This window comes from Nycticebus coucang, chromosome 8, assembly GCF_027406575.1.
Source record: "Nycticebus coucang isolate mNycCou1 chromosome 8, mNycCou1.pri, whole genome shotgun sequence".
Classification (NCBI taxonomy): Eukaryota; Metazoa; Chordata; class Mammalia; order Primates; family Lorisidae; genus Nycticebus; species Nycticebus coucang.
In genome coordinates, this window is record NC_069787.1 from 37,853,549 (window position 1) to 37,861,076 (window position 7,528).

At 41.2% G+C, this 7,528-nt stretch overlaps 1 pseudogene across 1 annotated transcript; it reads right to left on the reverse strand.

Moving 5' to 3' along the window:
* Positions 1-5,474: 5,474 nt before the first annotated feature.
* Positions 5,475-6,214, reverse strand: LOC128591939 (chloride intracellular channel protein 1-like; annotated as a pseudogene). Its single transcript, XR_008381709.1, has one exon. The product of XR_008381709.1 is annotated as a chloride intracellular channel protein 1-like (transcript).
* Between the last annotated feature and the right edge of the window lie 1,314 nt (positions 6,215-7,528).

The window sequence follows — 7,528 nt, forward strand, 5'->3', positions numbered from 1 at the left end:
TGTAGTTGTCATTGTTGTTTGGCAGGCCCGGGCCAGGTTCGACCTGCCAGCCCTGGTGTATGTGGCCGGCACCCTAGTTGCTGAGCTACAAGCACCGAGCCTATAATTTCTATTTTTACTACTTGTGAAAAGGAGTAAAAATACATCTTTTGTGTACTCTTACTTTATTGTAACATTCATAAATTGTAGTACTTTTTTCTGAAATTTCATGCTACTTGCTTGGACCTATGAGTACTGGTCAGGACTTCTATTGTTGGAAGTGATGGAAATCCACTCAAATTGGATTAAACAAAAAAATGGGACTTTAAAATCCTCAAGAAAACAATGGTAAATTGAGTATGATAAGAACAGTACACCATAACCAAGTGTGGTTGACTCCAGGAATAGGAGGCTGGTTTGATGTTTAAAAATCAGTCCATATATTCCATCACAGTAATAGACTAAAGAAAACTCCATAATCATATCAATTACAGCAGAATAATTGTGTGACAAAATTCAATATCTGTTCATGATAAAAACTCTCAGTTAACTAGGAACAGAAAGGAAGTTCCCTGATATGATAAAGGACCTCTGTTAAAAAAACAAAAAAACAAAAAACCCACAGCTCAACTCATACTTACTTATACATACTGAATTCTTTCCCTCCCCAAAGCTGGCAACAAGACAAGAATAGCCACTCTCACCACTCTTTTTGTTTTTTCCCCAGAGACAGAGTGTCAGGATGTTGCCCTTGGTAGAGTGCCTATGGCATCACAGCTCACAGCAACCTCAAACTCCTGGGCTTAAGTGATTCTCTTGCCTCAGCCTCCCAAGTAGCTGGGACTGCAGGCGCCTGCCACAACGCCCGGCTATTTTTTGTTGCAGTTGTCATTGTTGTTTAGCAGGCCCAGGCTGAGCTCAAACCCACCAGCCTCAATGTATGTGGCTGGTGCTCACTGAGCTACAGGTGCTGAGCCCACTCTCACCACTCTTACTCTGGAAGTCCTGGCCATTGTGATAAGGCAAGCAAAAAAGGTAGACATATTAAAAAGCAGAAAAAAACTGCCCCTATATGCAGAAGACATGAATGTCTACACAGACAATCCTAAAGAAATGTTAAAAAAAGTAGGTTTAGCAACGTTCCAGGGTATAAGGTCGATGTACAAACATCATTTGTGTATCTACATAGGAGCAGTGAGCTTTTAAATTGGAAATTAAAATTCAAAAAACTCATTTACAATAAACCCCCCAAATGAAATACTTTGATATAAATCTAGCAACACACATGCAGGATCAGTATAGAGAAAACTGCAAGATACAAGAAACAAACACGAAATCAATGAGAGAGATACCACCTTCCTGGGAGACATTAGAGTTAAGATAACAATTTTCAATAAATCTATGATTTATGCATTTCCAATAAAACTTCCAGCAGGACTTTTTGTAGATATAGACAAGCTGATTTTAAACTCAAATGGAAACCAAAGGAACTAGAGTAGCCAAACAATTATGAAAAAAAAAGTCAGAAGCCTCAGATGAATCTAGTCAACATGACATTGGTGGAGATACAGATCACAGAACAACGAAATGAAGTAGTGAACCCAGAAGGAGGCCCGCAAATATACTCAACTGATTTTTACAAAGGTGTGAGGCAATTTAACATGGTAAAGATAGTTTTATTTTTCAACAAAAATGTATTAAAACAGTTGGGCATCCATATGTAAGAAAATAATGCTCAGCTTACATGTCATATCTTACCTCCAAATTAACTCAAAATAAAACATAAATGTAAATGTAAAACTGTAAAAAAATGTAGAAGTCAAAAGAGAAAATCTTCATGGTTTTTTTTTTTGTTTGTTTGTCTGTTTTTCTTTTTTTGAGACAGTCTCACTTTGCTTCCCTGGTAGAACCATGGTGTCATAGCTCTCAGCAATCTCAGACTCCTGGGCTCAAGCCATTCTCTTGCCTCAGTCTCCTGAGTAGCTGGGATTACAGGCACCCACCACAGTGCCTTGCTGGTTTTAGAGGTGGGGTCTTGCTTTAGCTCAGGCTGGTCTCCAACGATCTGCCCACCTTGGCCTCCCAGAGGTGCTGGGATTACAGGTGTGAGCCACCTCCCCCAGCCTGGGTTATTGAATTAGCAAAGTTCTCCAGTAAGACACCAGAAGCACAATCCTTAAAAGAAAAAAAAAAAAAAAGATAAATACGACTTTATCAAAATAAAGAATGTTTATTCTGCAAAAGACACTGTTAGGAGAATTAGTACAAGATACAGATTTGGAGAAAATATTTGAAAATCACACATTCAACAAAGGACTTGTGTCTAGACTATTTTAAGAACTTTCAAACCACATCAGAGAAAATAAAGAAAAATGAGCAAAAGATCTGAACATTCACCAAAGCATATAACAAATACACACATGGAAAGTTGTCCGACATCATAATCCATTATAGAAATGCAAGTTAAAATCATAATATCAACACACACCCACCAAAATGGCTTTTAAAAAGACAGACAGGCTCAGCGCCTGTAGCTCAGCGGCTAGGGCACCAGCCACATACACCAGAAGTGGCGGGTTTGAACCCAGCCTGAGCCTGCCAAACAACAATGACAACTACAACCAAAAAACAGCCAAGCAATGTGTGGGCACCTGTAGTTTCAGCTACTTAGGAGGCTGAGGCAAGAGAATCACTGAAGCCCAAGAGTTTGAGGTTGCTGTGAGCTGTGACACCATAGCACTCTACCAAGGGCGACATAGTGAGACTCTGTCTCAAAATAAATAAATAAAAATAAAAAGACTGACAACCCCAGATGCTAGCTGAGCTAGCATAGCAAAGGGAACTGTTATTAATTGCTGGTGGGAGTATAATATGGCACAGCCATTCTGGAAAACCTTTGGCAGTTTCCTATAAAGGTAAACTTATCCCTTACCACATGATCCAGCAATCTTAAGTTTAGGTATTTACCAAAGTGAAATTAAAACTTATGGCCATGCAAAACCCTATGTAAATGTTTATAGCAACTCTCTTCCCAATTACTATAAGCTGGAAACAACCCTTACGAGGGAGAATGGATAAACCGTGGTACATCTAAACAAAGAATGTTATTCAGCAATACAGAGGTTTGAACTATTAGTATATGCAACAACTACTTGGATGAATTTCACGGATATATTATTCCAAGTGAAGCGAGCTTAGTCTCAAAAGTTACATTTGTGTGCTCCATTTACATAACACTCTGGAAAAGATAAAATTATATCGATCAAGAACATATCAGTGGTTGCCAGTGTTAGGGGTAAAGAAAGGTTTTGACCATGAGGGAAGGAGTGTTTTGGGGTTTGACAGGATTGTTCTGTATTCCAGTTGTGGTGGTAGTTACATAAATATATGCGCGTGTTAAAACTCATAGAACTATACACTATTAGGAATGGCTAAATCCAGGGGCTTAAATAATGTCAGTAAAAGTTAGCCTCTCTCCAATTCTTGTCTGCCTTGCTCTAGGCTGGATTTATTCTCAGCTCTTCCTCTTGATAGGGCTGACTGTCCTTGGACCAGAGTGGACCACAGGTCCATCTTAAGAAATTGGAACTTTCCTGCCTGTGACCAGAAGAATGGAATAAGCTGATTGGCTGGGCCTAAGTCAGGTGTCCAATTGTGGTTGTGATATAAAGGGAATATACACTAGAAAGGCAGAGGCTATAGATGTCTCTGGCTTCTACTTGATATTTCTTTAATTCTGGATTATATTATACTCTGTTGACATGTGATATCTTACATATAAACCATAAATTCTTTGAAACCAAGGACTCTGCCTTATTTTTCTTTTTAGCTTTCAATACCGTCCATATTTCCACCCACATAACATGTGCTCAATAGTATTAGTAACATGCATGACAGAGTGTTGTTTATCTGTACATTTATAAACTATACATTTTTGTGTACATCAAAGGCTCTGGAGGCACATTATTTCATCTTTCTCCACAAGCAAATTAATAACCACATTCCTGTTCAATCTTGCTCCTCTCTACTGAGGTTTTAACATGTACAACTCCATTTTCCAGCAATGGCAAATCAATCATTACATCATCATCCATCATGTCTGAGTTCTCAGTAATGAAGGTGTCTTTCTTTCCACATTAGCAATTTGGGTGCGCAAAAGAGCTATAAAGATGTATGACAGAAGACTGGAGAATTGGATTAAATAAGGTTAAACAAGATTCCATTTTCTGGGCCCCTCCTCATTGCAGGAATTTTGTTTAACCACAGAATGGAGGGGCCAACTGTTTGGAAGTTCTTTTCTTCAAGCTCAAAGAAGCAAATTGTACTGAAATCATTTCTTGCTCTGTTATTAGAATAGCAGAGAGCTGGGAATAGCAACCATAAGCGATGAATTGTTTACTTTAAAGTTATTAAAGGAAATGCCTTATGCACCTAAAATCATAAATTGTAGTAGCTATGGGGTCGGGGTTAATTGTTCTAAAGCACCACAATTAGGTGGGCTTATTGCCACAGCCAACAAGGCCCTCTGTGATCTGGCCCCTGTCTCTCTGCCTCTCTCATCACTTTCCACTCCCCCATGCCTCAGAATGTTCCCTCCACGCTAGCCCTTTGCCAATTTCTCAACTTCAGAGTTCATTCTCAATTTGGGGTCTCTGCAGTGGCCTGTCCCCCTTGCTCAGGGTTTCTTATCCTCAGCATTATTGACTCTGGGGCTAGATAATTCTTTGTTGTGGGGCCGTCCTGTGCATTATAGGATATTTAGCGGCTTCCTGGCCTCTGCCCAGTAGATACCAGCAGCGTCATTACTCTAAAATATCTTCATACATTTCCAGTGTCCCTTCCCCCTACCCCTTCCTGCCAGGTTGAGATGGCTGTTTTACCTGGGGTTATTTCCCTGAATTCTTGGTTTTCATATTCCAAGCTCTACTTCACAAAAGGCTGTCCCTTTCTATCACAGCACACTGTTCTCTTCCCAGTAAATTAGCACATTGTGTATGTGTGTGATCTTGTGGGTATATCAAATCATTGCCGTTCTCCTCCATGGGACTGTGAGCCTCACCACAGGCAGGAAGCTCACATATCCTCATTGTTCTGGTCCCAAGCACCTAGGACAGAGCCTGCACAGGATTAGAGCTCAGTACATACAGTGAAACATGTTGAGTTGGTGAACAAGAGAGGGATAGTTTTGCCACTAGGCCTTTTACCAGCACTGGCATCTCCACTGCTGACACTTCCTACTTCTTAATCATTCTTTTTTTTAGATTTTTATTTATTTTATTAATGAAATACATTGTCCTACCTACCCCACCTCACAATAGAAATCTCACCCAGGTCCCCCATCCCTATCTGTCATCCCTCTTCCCTCACCAGCCCTGCACAAGTGCTCCAAGATTCCCACTGGCCCTTTTGGAGTGTGTCCATTGGATAACAATGTGGAAACTACTTAGAGCCTTTGTGGAGAAAACAGAGGTGGCTGAGAGAGCTCCAGGAGGGGCTTATTTGAGGGCCTTGGCTAGTTCGTAGCTCGTAGTCTAGCTCGATTTCCTCATCATCTGGACAGGTGGAAGCGAATTCTTCCCGAGCACAGGCATTGCTCAAGTACTGATGCACTCCACGGAATACCTCAGGGATGGTGAATCCCCCGTGCGTCTTACACACCACCTGTACTATGTGGAGTTTTGGCAACAAGTTGCAGTCAGCCAGGGTGAGCTCATTGCCATCTAGAAACTTCCTCTGAGAGATGCCTTCATCTTCAGCACTGGTTTCATCTACTTCTTCTGGGAGGGGGGATGTCAAGTAATTATCTGAAACCTTCAGGGCTTTTAGGAGGCCCTTCTTCAGATTGTCATTGAATGCTGGATTTGAATTCTTGATGTAGGCAGAAAATTTGGCAAATATGTCCAGTCCTGCTGTGTTAGACTCAGAGTTCAGAGCTGCCAACTTGGGGAACCTGGGAAGGCACAGCACTGCCTCCAGAAACTCCTCAGTCTTGTTGGTGTCTGGGTGTACGTCAGTGCCACACAGCAGGAGTGGGAGCTGCCCTCCTGGGCATAGCTTCTGCACTGTCTTGGTCCTCCTCTTGGTGTCAATGGTGGTGACGTTAAAGGTGACTCCCTTGAGCCAGAGCACCATGAACAGTCTCTGGGAGAAGGGGCAGTTCCCAATCTTGGCCCCATCACTGCCAGCCTTCACGAACAATTCAACCTGCGGTAGTTCTTCAGCTGTGGTTGCTTCGAGGACCTTCTTAATCACTCTTAATGTTGCTCGGTGTCTATCTCTGTAAGCATACGAATTACCCCGGCCATACCTTTCTCCCCCCTGCTCCTTATAGAATTTCTGGAGCCTGGATGTCTTCTACCTCATTTTTACTCAGAGCAACTCTTACCAGGTTTGGAGGCCTGACTTAAATTTACCTTCTTTCATCAACAAGCTCCGAATCATGGGACATGGGCAGCATCGCTTAGAACGCAGATCAACTCACTCCCAAATTAGCCTCTTTTTCTCTTTCATCCTTCTCCTCCCTCCCTCTCTTTCATTCATTCGAACACCTGTTATGTATCTCACCCTGCTTAGCCCCATAGAGACAGTAGGTTATAGCCCTCCCAAGGAAACAGGCAGTAGGCAACTAATTACAACACAATGGATAGTGTTTGCATTGTACAGAGTATTCTAGGAAAAAAAGCACCTAGGAAGAGGCTTTGAAAAACATCTTTCATATAGTGCTCACATTATAGGTGCTGGTATATGCAGATTTCTCTCCGTTTCAAGGTCCTTCGGGACAGAGACTTTGTATTTTCATTATTTTCATCTCTGTAGGCTCCTTCCTTAGCACACAGCATGGTTTTTTTTAACATAGCAAACACCCAATAATTGTTTATTGAATCAGTTAATATATAGGTTGCTTTAAAAATACTGATATGGAGAGGCTGTATCACTTTTTTCTCCTCTAATTTGAATAGGAAACACATTTTCAGTCACTTTACTTAGCATAAGGACATCTCTACAGGGAAACAAATAAAAAGTCTTTATTTGATCCCTTAAAAGACCCAATGGGAACTTGAACTTGAGAGGGAGTCAGGTACCTAAATGAAGAGCAAATGGAAAGAAATAGACAAATATTAAAAGTAATTCGGATAGGAGAGGGCTGTTGAACTGGAAAACTATTAATGGTGTTAATCAGTTTCCACTGTGAACTGTTAGCACTCAGAACAAAGCCGAAAGCACCTGGAAGGCACATCTGTGAAGTCAGGAAGCTACTGCAAACTTTTTGTTTTTGGCCTGTCATGTTTGGAAAATAGAATACATATAAACTTATTTTTAACACGAAAAAGAGGTAATTTTGGTTGAGTGTACACTGTCATGTGATTTATAGACTTCCAAATTGTTCCATATGGCTAAAAATAGAGGATCTGAACTTGCAGTTCGTAAGTTACGTTACCAGGAGAGTTTCTTCTCTCATCCTGGAGATAGACTCCTCTTGGCGTTTGTTCTGAGTGCTGTAAGTCAGGGCATGGAGAACCCACTGAGATTCAGATGTGGGGGCAAGACA